Source organism: Saimiri boliviensis, chromosome 10, assembly GCF_048565385.1.
Source record: "Saimiri boliviensis isolate mSaiBol1 chromosome 10, mSaiBol1.pri, whole genome shotgun sequence".
Lineage (NCBI taxonomy): Eukaryota > Metazoa > Chordata > Mammalia > Primates > Cebidae > Saimiri > Saimiri boliviensis.
In genome coordinates this window covers 115,391,344-115,410,878 of record NC_133458.1, presented here as the reverse complement: position 1 = coordinate 115,410,878, position 19,535 = coordinate 115,391,344, and the positions used below count along the sequence as shown (strand labels likewise).

Sequence of the window (19,535 nt, the reverse complement as noted above, 5' to 3'; positions counted from 1 at the left end):
ACACAGACCAATGGAATAGAAGATATGGCCCAAATATAAACCCTTGCATATGTGGTCAAATGATTTATGACAAGGGTACCAGGACTATTCAATGGGGAAAGGATGGTCTGGATTGGTCTTGTCACTCTTTGTCTTGGTCTTGTCACATCTTGTCTTGGCCTTATCATGTCTCTTCTCCTCCCCTTTCCTCTCCTCTCCTCCTCTTTCTCTTTTTTTCAAGCAGTGTCTTGCTCTGTTGCCCAGGCTGGAATATAGTGACATGATCATGGCTCACTGCAGCCTTGACCTCCTAGGCTCGAGTGATCCTCCCCTCTCAGCCTCCTGGGTAGCTGAGACTACAGGGATATACCGTTACACATGGCTAATTTATTTATTTATTTAATTTATTTATTTTTTTGAGACGGAGTCTCACTCTGTCACCCAGGCTGGAGTGCAATGGCATGATCTTGGCTCATTGCAACCTCCACCTCCCAGGTTCAAGTGATTCTCCTGCCTCAGCTCCTAAGTAGCTGGGACTACAGGTGTGCACCACCACACCCAGCTAATTTTTGTATTTTTAAGTAGAGATGGGGTTTCTCTCTATTGGCTAGGCTGGTCTAGGACTCCTGACATTGTGATCTGCCTGCCTCAGCCTCCCAAAGTGCTGGTATTACAGGTGTGAGCCACTGTACCCAGCCAGGTCAGTCTTTTCAACTAGTGGTATTCAGAAAACTGGATGGTATTCAGAAAAACTTTTCCCATATGAAAAAAATAAAGTTGAACCCTTATTTTACAGAATATACAAAAAACTCAAAATAGATCAAAGATGTAAATGTAAGAGCTAAAACTATAAAACTCTTACAAAAAAATAGAGAAAAAGCTTCATGACATTGAAAATGGCAATGATTTTGGGGGCATGACATCAAAAGCCCAGAAAACAAAAGAAAAAATAAATTGGACTACATCAAAATTTTTAAAATTTCTGTGCATCAGAGGACACAATCAACAAAGTGAAAAGACAACCTATGAAGTGGGAGAAAATATTTGCAGGTATATAACTGATACAGATATTCCAAATATTAAATAATAATAAACTAAACAACAACAAAACAAATAATCTGATTTTAACATGGGCAAATGAATTAAATAGATGTTTCCTAAAAGAAGATATACGAATGACTAATAAGCATGTGGAAAGATGCCCAGCATCACTAATCTAAGGGAAATGCAAATCAAAATTACACTCGTCACTTCCATTAAGATGTCTATCATTAAAAACAAAAAAACAGAAAATAACAAATGTCAGTGAGGATGTGGAGAAATTTGAACCTTTGCATGCACTGTTGGTGAGAATGTAAAGTGGTGAAACCACTACGGAAAACACTATGATAGTTCCTCAAAAAGTTAAAAATAAATGTTCATGTGATCCAGAAATTCCACTTCTGGGTATATATCCAGAAGAATTGAGAGTAGAGTCTCAGAGAGATATTTATACACTTGTGTTCTTTGCAGCATTATTCATGATACTTATAATGTGGGAACAACCCTCGTGTAGGTCCAGCGGTTGAATGAACAAACAAAATGTGCAGTATACATACAATTTAAATATTATTCAAACTTAAAAAAGGAGGGCAATTCTGAAATATGCTGCAGTATTGATGAACCTTAAGGACATTATGCTAAGCAAAGTCAACCAGTCAGAAAAATTTTCTATAATTCCACTTCAGGTATCTAGAGTAGTCAAATTCACAGAAACAAAGTAAGATGGTGATTGCCAGGGTGGAAGGTAATGGAAAATGGAGAGTCTTTGTTCAATAAGTATAGAGTTTCCGTTTTTTAGGATGAAAAATCTCTGGAGATTGGTTGCTCAACCATGTGAATATACCTGAACTATATACTTCAAATGGTTATGATGGTAAATTTTGTTATGTGTATTTTACTATAATTTTAAAATTTAAAAAAGCCAAATAGATATTTTGGTGACAGCAATGGCTGGATGTTCTGCTTCAATTAGGCCCAGGTTTTCATCCTGGTCGTGTTATTAACATTAAGCAAGTGTGTGGCTTAATGTTGTTTGAGTGCCCAGTGCCGCCCTGCCCTAGATAATGGAGTCAGGAGGGTGGAGGACAGAAAAGAAAGAACAGATGAAAAAGGAACTTGAATTCTATAATATTCACAGACCAAATGAGGTCAGTAGCCTTTTAGCTATGAAGAAACATGACTACATTTTATTAGCCAGGAAGGACAAAGTCCAGAGTTTGAGTCTGGAGTCTCTTGAGTCCAGAGTTGTTTAGGGGACCCTGAGTGGATGTGTCAAGTGATGTAGCAGGGAAAAGCAGTATAGCTCAGGGCAAGGTCTTCACAGAGTGGCCCTTGAACCAGCAGCATCACCTGTGACTGTGATGTCCCCACACCTACACTTTGGTTAAACCCATATCTCCTCATCTGTTAATGCAAGATATGCTTTTCCTCACAGGATTTCTGTGAAGATATTTATTTGTGAAGTACCTAGCACAAGGCTTAGTACATAGAAGGGCACTCAATAAATGTTGGTTCCTTTACTTACACATTCATGAGCACACATTGGCGGGGGCCAGCTGGATAGCAAAGGAAATGAGGTTTATGTGGAAGATCTCTTGTAAAGAAGCAGCAGTATGTGCCTTACAGTCTCTCCCTCTTTAAGATGATGGTATGAAGTTCACCCCAGATTCTGTAGTACAGCAATGTTTTGAAGCTGTTTCTGGTTGCTTGCATGGGACCCTCCTAATTGATGTGACTCCTGACCTGTACTGAGAGGGAGGCATCCATTCTTCCAGAGTTTTCTCAGAAAGTAGCTATATGCTGATTTTCCACTAGAGATGGGGACTAGAGGAGGCAAGATTATTTATATGTATGGCCAGCATACTGCTATTTCTTTCCACATCTGCTATTTTTTAATTCATCTCAGAAGTTTTCATTGCACTGTGTCTTTTGTTGGAAAATTGGTGGTTTCACAGAAGTGCTAAGATTCTCTTCTAAAGCTCTACGCAGCAACCTCAGGATACTTGGTGGCAGATGTGGGTTAGCGTTTTCTGTCTTTCAACCTTAACATTAAGACATTTGAGAGGAAATCTTGAAATTTAGAGAATGTATCTGACCTATTCCCGCAGCTGCTTCATCTATGCTGAGTTGGGTGTCAAATTAAACAATGCTTTGTCTATTACAGAAGTGTCATCCAAAGCTGTCCTTGAGTGCCCAGTGTAGCCCTGTCCTAGATAACAGAGTCAGGAGGTTGGAGGAGAGAAGAGGAAAAGCAGATGAAAAAGGTACCTGAATTCTATAATATATGGACCAAATGAAGTCAATAGCCTTTTAGTTAAGTAGAAAGATGATTACATTTTATTAGCCAGGAAAGTCTCATATTTCCAGTATCACTGCACCAATAGGAAAGGTATGGTTTCAAAAGCATTCCTAACTCTTTCTTTCTCTAAATCTTTTTTCACTTCATTACTAAATGAAGTGAAAATTCATTTTAGTGCCTGAAATAAGTTATACCATTTTATTTTGTTCTCATTTATGTTAATTAATAGGTAGCAAATTAATGGGTTATCTAAAACCTTTCCCTGGATGAGTTTATCAACCCTATCCCTGAGTCCAGAGTTAGTTAGAGGTCCCTGAAGGGTCTGTCAAGTGAGGCAACAGAGAAAAGCAGTATAGCCCAGTGAAAGGTCTTTACCGAGTGACCCTTGAATCAGCAGTGTCACCTGTGGCTGCCATGTTCATGTCCTGCCCACGCCTACAGAATCCGAATCTCTGGAGGTGAACCCAGAAATCTGTGTTTCAAGAAGCCCTCTGAGTGATTCTGATGCACTGCCGATGTCAGAAACATGCTTTTACTATCCACAATCCACAATTTGTGTATATTGAGCACTTACTCTCTATCTGGCTAGACTCATATATTTTGTCTACTAATTACAATGATCCTTTGAGGCTGATGTTCCTGTTGACAATTTGCAGCTGAGAAAATGGAAGATCAAAGCAATTAAATAATTTTTTTTCCAACAGATTCATTATATTTTGTTTCTTGGAAACAAGAAGACTGGGTATATATCCTTCCGACCAAGATGCGGAATGACAGCCTGGCACTGAACCAGTGGTTTGAGCTTTTCTCCCAGGACCAAATAGACACAATGAATGAGGTCCTATTAGCTATGCCTCTCATGATATCTGTTTCCAAAAAAAGGTCACTTATTTTTCTTAAGGTCTCAACATATAAAAATATAAGCATACTGTCTGCTGGATCCTCGTACTGACTGATAGCATGTGATTAAGAGAGGATTCAGTTAACTAATGCCCAGGCTGCACCCAGCATAGTGCTTACATATTCTGGACACATTAAATTTTTCCCTATAATTCCCTCTCCTCCTAATTTTTATTTTTCTGCATTTTCAGGCTATTTTTTCTTTCTAAAATGTCATACCAATTCCCACATATATAAGTTATGCTCTCCTTTTTTTTTCCAAGTCCAGTTCTATGTCCTTTAGATTTTTCTTAAGTGCTCACTTTGGAAAGTTCAACATTCCCTCTACAATACCCATGACCCTTTATCTTCACAATTCAGTAAACCTCCTAATACCCTCAGAGAGGGCACATTGGACATCACAGGAAATCCAAATTACTTGTGGAATGTAGGAACAAATACAATATTGAAAAAATTATAAGCATTCTTGAAAGATCAGTTTCTCTTATTGTTGTTACCATATATGATGTGATCACTATGTAGACATTCCATTTTATGTTTTTTTCCAGGTACATTCAAAGACTCTAATAGAGAAAATATTCTCCTCTCTAATATTTTATAGGTTTTTATTTATTTTACTCTTCATGGTCAAGATCCTCATAAGAATAGTCTACAAATGCAAATGGCAAGTAGGTTCCATTTTGTGTGCCAGCTTATACTCCTATAGGGTGGGCTGTGAGTCCTTTGCCATTTAACTAAACTGGAAAGCCTTCTGTGATGTGCAGTGGTGCCTGCCATGGACAGTGAGCCACAAGCAGTCATTCACAGCCCTGTGTTCACCAATTCTCTTATGCAGTTGCCTTCACTTAAAAAAAATACTGTCTTTATCTTTCTTTTAACTACTCATCATTATTAATGCACTCATACCTCCCTCAGTGGGCTTTTGCTAGGTTCCTGCTATGTGCCAGAGTTTCTTTCATGCTGGATTAGGGAAATCAAGGAAGAAAATGCCCCATGAGTAAGGGCAAGAGGTGAAATGGCTCAAAGAGCTTTAATTGCCTGTTGTGCCTTTGCCTGGAAATACTTGCTCCTCTAGCCTCAGAAGCCTTCCTGCTGCCTGCAGGTGGCACTGACCACCTGCCTGATGCCACTCACATGCTCTCCAAGGCCCATATCTGGTACCACAGGATTGCCTTTGTTTACTCCCTGGCCTCTCTTCCACCCCCAGGCAGCCATCAACTCCAAGATGGCATCTGTCTCCTGGGTCTTGCTCTGCTGGAGATTGGACACTCAGGCATTTTTGAATAGCTGGATGGCCTGATGGATAAATGAGTGATGATATAAATACAATAAATTTTGGTCCAATGAAGGATAATATATCAAATTATATAATTCTAACTTTATCTGTCAGTTCACTTGAAAATAATGGATCTGAAGAATGGTGAGGTGAGGGAAATGAGCGATTCCTATTTATTAGGGATTTATTAATCATCTCATTTCAATGACTGACATTCAAAGGTCATCATGGAAAAGTGGGAGGCTGGGAAAGCTGTTTCTGTCAACTTTTTATTCCATGTGAGGATGGCTCCTTACATACACGTATCCTTAGGACATGGCCTTCCTCTAGGAGGGGGAGGGTGATGGATGCTCTTGGGGCAGGACTTGACTCCAAGGAGTAAGCTGAACCTCAATGATGGTCCCTGGCCTTCTGCACTGGGAAAGGGAGTTTTAACATATTACGAGAGAGCAATGGGTGCAGGGAGTGAGTCATTTCCTCCTTCTGGCTCTCTGTAGGGTTGGCCTGTGAGGCTCTGATTTGGAATGAATTTGGAGTGACCTCTGATTTGCTCTCCCTGCCCCCCACCAAGTAGCCTTAAAAAATATCTTTGTGCCTAACCGGACGTGAGTTAAACTAAAAAATGACTCTGCTAGCCAATAACGTAGGTCATCAAGCTCAGGGGCGGGCGTGCAGCTGGTGAATGATGTTTGTGTTGTCTCACTTACCAAAAGTGCCTCTTGGGGAGGGGAGAAATGTCAAGGAGGACATCCCAGGAAGAGGGGCAAGTGTAGCCCTGGGCCAAAGTTTCTTAGAACAGCTACTGAATGAGGTTGCGTCACTCCAATTACTGCAATAGTGGGTCCCCTGGGAAACTGGAAACCTTACAGGGGAGTCGAACACTCATACACACTCACGAATATCCCTCAGTGGGTGCATTTTGTGTCAGGATTCCTTGTCTGTCAGCACCTGACAAGTGCTGAACTTGAAGATTAGCAGGGTCACCATGGCTGCAAAGGGGTGTGTGTGTGTGCGTGCGTGTGTGTGTTTGTAAGCGGGGGTAGATGAAAAAACCACCTGCCCTCAAACACATATTCATAGTGACAACAGGCTTCGGTGACAATGCACAGGCTTTGTAATCGGCTGAGCGTATCCCTGGGATAGGCACTGGGAGTATACTGAGGAGAAAAAGCCAGAGGAAGAGAGAGAGCCAGCTCCATTTTGCTAAAAGAGAGATTAAATTTCAACCCCTGGAGGAAAACAAAAAGCGAAATTGAAAAATGAAAAAATACTAAATACAGGGTTTATTTTCCATGCTTTTTATTATTGTTTAAAATGTGTACCTGTGTTTTGAACAGTTGCAGAATGACAGATGCACGCGCTTCAACCCCAGTCCTCCCTGAGGCTGCTGGCGCAGCTGGGCATCTCTCTGACCTTTCTTTCGGGATGGCGTGGTGAAGGGGAGAGGGAAGCTTCACCCTCTACAATCTGTCTGATCCAGCACAGCTGCATTTTCTCATTCTTGAGAACCGGACGAGTTTCCTGAGCCCTGGGTTGATATACTGTACCATCTTTGGTGCAGCTGTAATTTTAACAAGGGGAACCGACTTGAACCTCTCTAATCCTTACTCCAGACACCTCGCACTCCTGAGACTAGTGTGGATGTGTGCATGTGTTTTTAAGGGTTTTTCAGCTGTGCTTCTGAGAAAGCGGCTCAGTCCAAAGTCTAAAAAAGAAAGGGGAAAAAGTGGGGAGGGGCTTAGTGGCACATCTGTCTGATTCTGACCACAAGATATTTCAGTAGCTTTTGTATTTACAATAGCAAAAATAATGTTATTATTCTATGTCACCTACTGACGTCTTTCCATTTCGATTGTCTCTTCTGGGGTAAAAATGATGGACACTATGTCTCCTTCTTTGCTTTGAACTGTGGAAGAATAATACAGAATTAAACGTATGAGAGGTGCTGGGGGGAAAGGCTTGGAAATCAATGCAACTAGTCTCAGAATTGTGCAACCGACTTCAGGCTTTTCTTTTCTCTCAAGACTTATATTTTGGGAGGGAGCTGTTTTATGAATGGATATAGGCCTGACACACAAAAACGCATGGGATTTGCCTGAGGGCCTCATCTGGGTCCACTGTGACATCTGGCTCTTTGGAATCTGGCATATTGTGACTCACAGACACACAAATAGTAATCTTTGATAGTGACCACTTGTGACTGCCGACAAACCATGTGGAATGTCAAGAAACTGCTGTGGCTGCTGGGCTGAGTTGCTCTGGCCCCTGCTGCCCTGACGCTGTAGAAGTCTCTGAGCTGCTGGGAAGCATCATGGAGCTCAGAGCCTTCTCATACCACTAGGACCTCAAGTAGCCTGGCCCTGAGGAATTTGCAGCCATGGGGGCTCCCTGAGTGCTCCTTTTAGGAAAGCCTGGTTGAGAGCATATAGCTGTAATGGCCAATGTTCTGGGTTTGAACCCTGGTTCAGCCATACCCTTGGCTGAGAATGTGGCAAGTTGTTTAACTTCTCTGAGTCTGTTTCCTCATCTGTTTAAAAAAAAGTGAAACAATTAAAATAGCTGATGTTTATGGAAACTTTCTGTGGGTCAGGCATTGTTCTAAGCAAGGTACTAGAATTATTTCAACTCAGATTTTAAAAGGATGATGTGCTTGGTATATTTGCCAATGAAGAAATTAACACACAACCACACTGGTAGTAGGTGTTGAAGCCAGAATTCCTTGAGGCTTTTCGAGACTCTAGGGAAGTAGTTTCCAACCAGGGCCAATTTCCCACCCTAGGGGACATTTGGTAATGTCTGGAGACATTTTAACTTACCACTACTAGGGGCGGGAGAGGAGTGATACTGGTATTTATGGGGTTGAGGGCAGGGATGTTGCTTAATACCCTACAGTGTACAGGACAGTCCCTACAGCTAAGAATTATCTGGCCCCAAATGCCAATATAACATGTGTTAACTCATTTAATTCTCAAAATAGCCAGAGAAGAGAAGTGCTGTTTTTATTCCTATTTTAGATATGTGGAAACTGAGGCACAGAGTTGCTAAGCAAGTTTCTGCCAGCACAAAGATAGCAGGTGGCATAGCTAGGAAGAAAATCAAGGCTGTGCCATGCCAGAGGCCACACCCCCCACCACCGTGAATGAGCTGCCTCTACTTAGAAGGGGACAGAGGTCATTTAGGTAAGGTGGGCAAAGAATCCCAACTGCAGCAAGTCAAGATCAAGAGATAGCATTAATAACATAAACACACACTTAAGCCACCTATACTGTTTACAAGCTTTGTTATAATCCTCACTGAGGGCAGAAATTGATGAATGAGTGGGAACACATAATCATGGATGAGGAAACTCTATTTGATGTGGTTTCAGATGTGAGGGGAACCAACCAGAAGCCATCACCCTGACCACGGTATGGAGAGGGCATTTGGGCTCACAGAGGTCTGAAGTGTTGGTCAATATCTGTGAATGGCATCTAACCCTAGCCAGGTATTCCCAAACACACAACTTTCATGACGTGTTTTCTGAGTGTCTGCCCCCAGGAGGATATTGAGGCAGAGGCACCACAACTGCTAAAGAAAGACCTTAACCACCACATAGCCCTTCAATCCAAAGGGGAGCCTGTTCAGAGAGATGTTTTCCAAGACAGTGTTGTTCTAGAATTCGGCTGTATGTTAGAACCGTTTCATCTACAGTTTTAATGATTCAAGAATTGGACACACTGTTGGGACTGAGCTTGGTAGAGAAACTGAGAGTTGAACCAATATCCCTCATAAGTCCTTTGCACACTGATGAGGACTAGAGTTCTGACCATCACTTCCAATTGATGGCCACTAAACGCTAAAGAAGAGATGCTCAACCATTCAATGGCAATGTCTGTCATCTGAAGAGGTTGGTGTCAGTCAACTACCAACCTGCTACCCAATGGCCAGGGAAGTTGGTGAGGGCAATTCATAAATGCATCGACTTTGTTAGGACCACCATGATGACACATTCATTCATGTGTATTAATCCTTCCTTTGCGTGTTGAAATCAAAGTCCTTTCACATTTTGGGGGGCACATACATCAAGTCCTGTGCATTGTGCCTAAGAGAAGAATGAAACCAGAGGCTACAGTGATGCTCTATACCAGGCATCCCCAAACTTTTTACACAGGGGGCCAGTTCACTGTCCCTCAGACTGTTGGAGGGCCACCACATACTGTGCTCCTCTCACTGATCACCAGTAAAAGAGGTGCCCCTTCCTGAAGTGCGGCGGGGGGCCAGATAAATGGCCTCAGGGGACCGCATGTGGCCCATGGGCCGTAATTTGGGGATGCCTGCTCTATACCCTGTGCATTTCCTAGGAATGCATGTAGATTTGTCGTGACACCACATCTAATGCCTCTGATCCCCTTTGGAACTAAAGGCTGTGCCATTGCAGAACAAATACCAGGATTAGTGTGGCAATCTGTGACTGCACCCACTGCCACTTCTGCGTGACAGCCCTTTACCCACTCCTAAAGCCTCTGCGGCTGTCTTCCTCCCCAAACATGTCACTGTGATTTTCTGGGAAAGACCACCTTTGGCTCGATCCAGTGGACAAGTTCCAATCCTTATCTTCCTTGACACCTAAACTATCTGACACAGTTGCCCACTCACACCTAGAGCCCCCTCTGTCCTTGGTGTACATGGCTTTGCCTGCCTCTCTGACAGTACACTGTTCTGTCTAGCAGTGACCTCTCCTCTCTGCTCCAGACTCTTCTACATCTGCAACTGCTGTCTGGATATAGACGCCTAGAATTCACAGAGTCAAATCGCACTTAATTTGTCCCAAACTTAATTTATTCTGTTTCTACCCCATCCTGATCCTCTCAGTGAATTCTATATCTCAGTGGACACCAGGGAGTGAACTGAGGCCATAAACTCCCTATTTTCCCAAATCCAGGGAGCCGGCAAGTCTTGCAAACTGATTTTTGAATATGTCTTGACTCTCTTCCCACAATCATTGTCTCGATCAGGCCATTAGCATCTCACTCTTACATGATGGCAGCAGTGCCTTTTCTGGCAATTCTTGCGTCTTGTCCTTCTCTCTCTTGAAACCATCCTCACTGTGTGGCCCTGATGTGTAGTCACATTAGGGCTACATGTGGTCTTTAGGTCAAAAGACGTTTTGGTCAAGATAAAAAAAAAATGTTAAATCATTAAAGCAAAGCATGGCCACAATGTAGAATCTGGATGCTGGCTCACTTTGTGAGTGTGGGTAGGTGAGCGTGCATATACGCACATATCTGAGGCACATATGCCCTCCTCAACTACGCGGGATTTGCAGTGTCAGTGTGCAAGTTTTTTAGAAGCATGTGTTGTTTTTTTCTTGGAGGGGAGGGTACGCCATAGTAGAAACTGAGGAAATCAGACAGGCAGTTGCATGGAAATTAAAAAATTAAATCATATTAAAATTAAAATATAAGCTCCTTTAAGACAGCTGCTCATGATCTCTTGTTATGCCTCACAACACTTAGCAAAGTACCTTGCTTAATGTGATGGGGTTCAGACCCAGGAAAGAGGCAACTTGCATTAATCAAAAGCAGATGAAGGCCGTTGAGCCTCTGTAGGTTAAAATATGCCAGTCTTTGATGAGAAAATGGAATGGATTTCAGAAGCAAAATATTTGTGTATGATGAGTTGGAGTTTGGGAGGTTTTTATTTTTGGACTTTTTTTGGTGTTTTTTAATGGAAAAAAAGAAGCCCAAAGAAGCCAAAAAGACACTAATGGATGAAATGCTTTGCACAGATGGGATGGAAAATCGTGCTCGGCTAAGTCAAAAAGCAGCTCCTGAAGAACGTAATGTGGCTGCGGCTTCACAGGTGACTGACCCGCAGCCCCGAGACACCGCTGCTCTGTGTGCTTGGCCCTGCTCCTCCACTCCCGCCTGCAAAGGGGGAAGATTGGATTCAGTGAGGCAGAAACTTCTAGAACCGCTTGGAACTGCTGCTTGTGCCAAAGAAGATCCCCTCCTTCTCACCCTTTTATCCACACACAGGAGCATTAAAGAACTAAACAGCTCTCATCTCAACTTCCTCCCAACCTCACTCTTGGCTCGTTGTCCTCTGAGGAGCAGCTGTTTTTCAGCTGATGTTTAAGCTCACACACTCTAAGTTAAATTACTCCATTTCTTAAAAAAAAAAAAAAAAAAAAAAAAAAAAAAGGGAACTCCTTTTTCCCAGTTTGTTTTAATTCCCCCTAAATATCATTCCTACAGGGGTGCCTCACTTTACACATTTTTAACTCTCCTCCAGAACATATGGTTTATACACAGCAGTATAAATCCAATATTTGCAAATTGAATCAGGATTGAAATTCACCAGGAAAGCATGCCATTTAAAGAAACCATGTGGGGAATTCTTTTTTTCCTCTCTTACATTTCTTTTCTTTCTTTCTTTTCCCCTTGAAGCCAAGAGTCCTTTGATAATGCATATGATTGATTCTTTTCACCCTTTCTTTGAAACACTTCACTCCATTTCCACAAGCTTAGTAGATTTTGATTCATGTACATTAGAATTTCTCAACATAAGACAAGCACTTGTTTCCAGGCAAGCAGTTATTCATAGGCAGTGGAAGTAGCTTTGTGTGTCTCTCCTCATTTTCCCAGCTTGTTCTTACTCTTTAAAGAATGGCGTCTATGCAGGAACATAATATTTAATACAAGTAGTAGAGTTCATATGCCCAAAAGAATGCCATCTCCTGCAAGTCCTCCTGTTGGGACAACCTGGAAGTCTGGCACTGTACTTTTGGTGGTGGTTTTTGTTCCAGCTTGGGAAGGATCCTAGGAGAACAGTGTAGTAATCCTGTAGACACAGCACACTGGGCCCTGGGACAGCTGCGGTCCTGTTGTGTGCTCAGAGCCTGGTCATCAGAAAAGTTGGTCTTCAGCATCCCTAGCTTCCCCTGAACTTCTCCGTGGAAATCTGCTTCCCTCAGCCCTTGTCTCTACTTTTTCTTCCTCTTCGTAGGATCCATAGCTAACTTTAAACAGCACCACTTGTAAGCCAGGCACAGTTCCCACCACTTACGTATATCAACTCATCTCATCCGCACAATAACTCCTTACAGTAGATGCGTGGTCATCATCTCCATTTGGCACAACAGGAGGCTCAGGCTCAGAGAGGTGCAGGCCACACAATGGCAGGGCTTGGATTGCAAGGTTAAACCATGACCTCACAGGGTTTCTGGCCTGGGCTTGAGAAGGAGCCGTACCTGACTTCACACCTGACGGTGAGCCACGTCAGCGTGTTGGTGTCCTTCCACATTCTTCTGCAATAGTGACAGCTCATGTTTATTTCACATGTAGTAGATATGAAGCCTTTTGCTAAGTGGTTTGCTGTCTTATTTATCCTTGCAGCACTCTTTATATCTTTTCAATTATCCCTAATTATAAGTTAAGAAGCTGGATTATATAACTCATGCAAGGCAACAGAACTATCTAGCTGGTGGCATAAATGTTCTCTACCACCATAGGTATAGGTAAGCTGAACATAAAGAATAAATTGGGGACCAGGTGCGGTGGCTCATGCCTGTAATCCCAACACTTTGGGAAGCCAAGGCAGGCAGTTCACTTGTGGTCAGGAGTTTGAGACCAGCCTGGCTGACATGGTAAAACCCCGCATCTACTAAAAATACAAAATTAGCTGGGCATGGTGTTGCACACCTGTAATCCCAAATACTCCAGAGGCAGGGACAGGAGAATCACTTCAACCTAGTAGGCAGAGGTTGCAGTGAGCCGAAACTGTGCCATTGCACTCCAGCCTGGGTGACAGAGTGAGACTCCATCTAAAAGAAAAAAAAAAAAAAGAGTAAATTGGCCCTCCATAAAAGCGATACAGCGGTATGGATAAAAGATTTTTAGGAACAGGGTTAGAAGTCTAACCTTGCAAATCTGACACTTCTTACTGGATCCACTCTTGCTTCCATGACTCATACATACACATATAAGCACACATTTCTTTCCATCCACGTACAGGCACACACATGCATGCTCCCATGTACACACTCCCATGCCTATGCACACACACCAAAAAGAAGCTGGTTCATAAAACAGAAGTTTTCACCACAAAGAAATGATAAATGCATGAGCTGATGGATAAGCTGAATATACTGATAGGGTCATTATGAACATATGAGTGTGTCAGAACATCAAATTGTACCCCTTAAACATGTACAATTGCAATGAGTCAATAAAAAACAACGCAGCAGTCTTTAGTAAGTTAGAATAAGCTGAATAAAAGCCCATGCCTGTTAGGACCTTCTTCCTTCAGGAGGCAGGTATCCTGCTGACTTTCTTGTCAGGAGGCTACTTGGAGCCTCCAAACAGCCTGCTCTTAGAATATTTTTGGTATTTGATTTGTTTGGGTTATTTCCTTACTGAGGAACTTACCAAGGCTTCCCATTCTTTAAACGAACACATCCTAACTTCTTAGTTTATCAGTGGGGTCTTTTTCGCTCAGTTCCAAACTTAACTTCCCTGCTTGCTCTATGATCCTTTTGCCACCATGCACCCTACACTTCTGTCTCCCTGGATGACTTAATTAACATCGAATGGGCCAAGAACTGTATTTCTTCAACACTTTGTCCTGGCTGTTCCTTTGCCTTTCGTATCTCCTCAAACTATTGAGCTCCTGTTCAGTGATTGAGACTTGGCTGATGTGTGTTTCCTCTATGAAGCCTCCCAGGGGTTTGTCCAGATATTATTACATCAAAATTCTTCCAGGTAGTGGGGCAGCACAACAGTAACACCTGTATTCTACTTGTGTGTTCAGGGCCTGCTGTCAACACTTCATACCTATTAACCCTTTCAGTGATCTCCACAAGCCTATCTTCATTTTATCCTTGAGGAAGCTGAGGCACAGACAGGTCACGGAACTTCCTCAAGACCATGCACATGGCAAGTAGCAGAGTCAAGAGCTGAAGCCAGGCAGACTGAGTTTTCTTCATCTTCTTTTTTTAAGTGCTTACCCCAGCATGAAATCTGGGAAGGGCAGGAAGTGTTCTGTGTTGAGCCTTGCATCTGCTAGCCCCTTGTACTGGGTGCTTCCATGCATGCTTGTGACCGAAGGAAGATGTGCTGATGTTTCATCCAAACTTGTTCTGTAATAGAAGGAAGCTTTTGAGATGAGGCAAATTACTCCAGTTCCTGCTGCCTCCGGATGGTGGAGAAAAAAACAGAGAGGGAGACATGTTCTCCACGATGACTTGTATCTGATGTTTACGTTAAATCAAAGAATGCTGATGGAAGGAATTAGGAAGACTCTCGATCAAAACCTATCTAAGAGTCAGCCTGAGCTTAAATGGAGTGTCTCCAAGCCTCATTGCTCAATTTCAATGTGGACTTCACTCTCAAAGCCTAGCAGGAATCGGTTTTGTTGTCAGTTTTCCCACACACACGAGGTTCACTTTGGCATTTCCAGGTGGCCTGGGTCATAGCATAGCCTCCAAGCTTCACCTACCTGGGCCTTCTTGGGAGGTTTTAAACTGGGCTGCGCTGCATAGGTGTGCATTGTGTGAGGCTGAGGTGATGGTGGGTGTGAAAGGGAGCTCGTCAGTCTTCATTTCACAGCATAGAAATAATCAAGCCTGGATATTAATTTTGTGGTAATTGCTCCCCCCTTCGTGTTTACAGAGAGAGAGAAACAGCTGGGGTGGTTGACATCTGAAACAGGAGCCGCTGATCGTTACTTGCGCAGCAGATGGGCCTGAGTTATGAATAAGCAGCAAATGTGAAAAAGAGATTCGCAGGGGTGAGCCAGGCTTGCTTCGTGCAAAACCGGTTAACCCTTCCTTGCTGTTTGCCATGGTTGCTGCAGGTTCAAGGTTTGGATTACTGGGCTGCTGCTTTTTATGGTTAGAACCCTGGTACCACCAGATGTGACAGGGAATGGAGTAAAACTGGACTGAAAAGATGCATGAGAAAAGCCTGTGCATGCTTGATACGTAAGCATGAGATCCAAACACAACACAGACCCTGCTATGAATGAACGGCGATGCAGTCCCTCTGCCTGGATTTACTCACCTGGTGGACATATAAATCAACACCGCCAAAGTGGGTCGGCCTCAGGAGGCATAAGGAGTCCATCCGATGAGGATCCTGGACAGGATGTGATTTGAAAGGTGTCAGAAAGTTCCTATTTTCCACCAATACCTCCTCGACTAACTTCTTACCAATGTCTGCAATTTTATATTTAGGAGAGCGTTCCCTCATGTTACATAACTGAACAAACCTCATTAAAATGCAATGTCCTTGAGAGGGGTGACATGTTGAGACTTATGAGTTTGTCAGATCCTTTCCAAACTTCATCTTTCCAAGCTCTCAGAGAGCAGCTCCCTGTAGAGTTGGACAAATGATTGGGAGAGGTTAAGCTGAAGAGGCGCCCTGAGCATAGTGACTGCCTTGAACATCTGGCTTAACTCGGCTCTGCCACTTGCTAGCCATGTAACCTTGGGCCAAGGGCCAAGCCTTGACCTTGAGGCACATAACCTAAGCTTCGAGATCCTAATTTTTTAAAAGTCAAAATAACAACAGGTACTATGACTAGGTCATAGAAGGTAGTGCGTATCAGACATGGCAAAGATTGTGGAAACACCTTGACAGCTATGAAGCAATATACAACCATAAAGTAGCAGTGGTGGCATGATGTGCTTTGAAAGGTGGTGTATGTCACAGCAGTTCTTGCAGTAGGAGGCTTGGTACTTTTCAGAAACTACATAATATATGGGTTGTGGGGATGCAGAAGTGCTTGGAGTCTCTGCAGCTTAAGCAACCAAAGCCTTTGCCATAGGAGGCAAATATGGCTAACCAGGAGTCACTCCTGAGTCGCAGTTACAGAAGCAACTTCTACCAGCATTGCACAGAGAGGGGCATGGAATTTATATTTCTGCTAAATACTGAGGGATATTCTGACCTAACCCAAGAGGCAGAATTAGGTTCTTTCATAATTGTAGAATGCAGAGAATACAAATCAGGAATATCAGAGAGAACTTGAAACCCAACAAAAAGAGGAAGAACTAGGGGGAAAATGGGAGAGAACACCCAGGGACCCAAGCAGAACTGGCAGTCAGTATCTCCAGATGGGACTGGCAGGAAGCACAGCCTCATTAGCAATTCCTGATAAAGATAGCTCTTAAAATTAACTTTGAGCCACTTTATCAGCAGGAGAGATGAGGGAAAGCCCTACTATAAGAAAATGAGGACATGGGGCAGATCTACTGGTGTTACAAATACCAGTAGAGCTGGAGGAACATGAGCTGAACCTGACAGATAGCACAACACTAGCCCATTCCCAGTCTATGAGTTCCCCACAACTCCTGAAAGTGGAAGAACTGCAAATGTATACTAAAGGCACTTAAAAAATTTGCCTGTTTATGGTGTGTATTAATTTGCATTGACTTGTATTTTAAAACATGGTTCTCTATGTGTTTTTAACAAATCCTCTTCTTTTATCTTCCTAAGGTCTCCAGTCAAGGAACACTTACAAGATATGTTTACAGGTAGACATATTAACCTTGTGAGTTGAATTAACCGTTGTATGAAAGATGCTGATGTCTAGTGTGGTCAGGAGCTCTTGTAATAGATTATTGTTTCAGCTGGGCTGGCAACTTGGTTTGTGCCACAACATACAAGCTTACAACGTGTATTTTTCTGCCAATTTTAGCTCTAAAGCTCATCATTTTCACCTCAAAGCATCATTTGTTGGCATTTTCCTTAAAATGTCACTGATAATATTTGGCTATGTCCCCACCCAAATTTCACATGTTGGGGGAGGGATCCGGTAGGAGGTACTTGAATAATGGGGGTGGTTATCTCCATACGTCTGTTCTGATGACAGTGAATGAGTTCTCACAATATCTGATGGTTTTATAAGAGACTTTCCCCCACTACTTTGCTCTGCGCTTCTCCTTCCTGCTGCCATGTGAAGAAGGACCTATTTGTTTTCCCTTCTGCTGTGATGATAAGTTTCCTGAGGCCTCTCCAGCCCTGTGGAACTGTGAGTCAATTAAACCTCTTTCCTTTATAAATTACCCAGCCTCAGGTATTTCTTCATAGCAGCATGAGAACAGACTAATATAGTCACTTATGTTGACTCCTGGTGTGGTATGTATGTATGTATGTATAGTGTATACACACACACACATATATATATATATATATATATATATATATATATATATATTTATAATGTCATCTCTCACTGCTCTGCTAATAACAATTATTGATCCTGGGTTGGGCTTTATTTTGGATATCTTTCTAAAATCCTGACTGAAAGGGATGTCAGACTTGGCTGCTGAGTTCTCCACATTATAAAGGTGAAGTTCTCTCTGAATTTACTTTTTCTTCTCTACTCCTTTTGTTATGATTTTTTCTTGTTCTTTTCCTTATCATAGCACATACTTTAGTGGTTTCTCTTGTGTCTGTCAGTTTAGGGCTCCAGCCCTTTCCCAAAGATGCCACCTTTAGTTTTTAGGGTCATCAAGGGGTTTCCAAGTGATCTCACAGTCACTCTTTAAGCTTCAATCACCCGATATTCTTCTTCTCTTGCTTGGCCTGTCAGTGTCATCTCTATCACCACCTCTCACACTTCACAGGACCCACATTCACTCTTGAGGAGCTGGCACCCAGTTGTACTAGAACTTAGCTCTTTGGTGAGTCCTCCATGTGCTAGAGCTGCTCAGGGTCCTTTACAGGAATTAGAAACATTGTCCTCATCGTGCTTTTGATTAATGCTAAGATAGAGGAGGAACACAGCTAAACTTTGGTGCCTCAAATTGCTTAGAGAATTTAGCAGATCCCACTGCCAACCCTGCCTCTCCAGAGCTGGGCAAAACATGATGCTCTGAATGCTGCCACATCCACAATCCCCATCTGAGGCCAGGAGCCACGGCAGTCCTTCAGGCACAAATCAAAATGGGTCACACCATGGGATCCCGTGAGCTGGTCTCACCTGTGGACCAAGGATGGGCATCAGGGCCAAAGACAGTTCTCTGGATAGAGGTCAGCCAATGGGCAGATTGGGAGAAAGCTCTCACCAACAGGACACTGCTAGATAGGGACTAACGTAACCAGGAAACCGTTCCTTGTGGAGTCTGAACCCAAAATACACAGTCACTAAATTATGTGATCACAGAGACAGGGAGGAGGCACAGCAGCAATATGGCAGGGCCCCGGGGAATAGAAAATCACAGGCTCTTGACCTGGGGAAAATGAAGCGTTTCAGTCAGCAAGGTCTGGGTTTTGCCACAGATGGCATTTAATCCAGGTAAGGAATGATCCCTTCATTTTGTCTCCGTTTAAGCTGCAGCCCTCACATACGGTGGCCAGCCTGTATCTGTTCCTTGTGACCTGAAAGATTCAAACAGCTTGGCTCTCGTCCCCTCCCCCACTCTCCTGCTGGGGCAAGGCAGGGTTAGTATGTTGCCAGCTGGGCGGCTCCTGGAAAAGAGAGCTGCTTATTTCTCTTAATCCTTTTGACACCAGCAATTAGAGTTCAGAGGAAAACAACAGCCTCAAACATAACTAATGCAGCTCCAGTCCCAGCCAAGGCGCCGTTCCTACCCTCTCTATGTGGCAAAACTCCCCACTGGAGGAACCAAGGAACCAGGAACTCTGGGCTTAGGTAATGATGGCAGAATTGGGCCCAAGTTGAGTCAGCCACAGCCCTTGGCATATCCCCAAGTGAAAGAAACAGCAGGTTGAGGGTTACTTAAGATATGAACTCTTTAAACCCTCTCCCGTTGGGAATGCTGACAAGCCAGCCCAAGTGCCTCCTTCCCTTTGTCCCTCATCTCAGCAAATGACAAAGTGCGGGTTGTTGCCTCCAGGTGAGCACAGCTCTGAGGAAACAAGGAAAGCAAACAAATACCGCTGTGTGGTTGAGTGGTTCCCAGGCTCCATTTCAAAGGCAGTCCCTATGGCTTTGTTTGCTCCTGTTTTTCCCAGCATAGGTGTTTGATATCACACAGACCCATTCTGAAATTTCCAAGCAGAGGAGTATTTAGTTTACAGTGGGTAGCTGAGA

General features: G+C 43.1%; 1 protein-coding gene across 1 annotated transcript in view; it reads left to right on the top strand.

The window, feature by feature from the left end:
- Positions 1-17,625, top strand: part of SUGCT (succinyl-CoA:glutarate-CoA transferase) — an 858,466-nt gene extending 840,841 nt beyond the window's left edge. Inside the window, exon 20 of the transcript XR_012512230.1 lies at positions 3,185-17,625. The gene's annotated coding sequence lies outside the window, so the exon portion shown is untranslated. The remainder of the gene's footprint in view (positions 1-3,184) is intronic.
- The last annotated feature ends 1,910 nt before the right edge of the window (positions 17,626-19,535 follow it).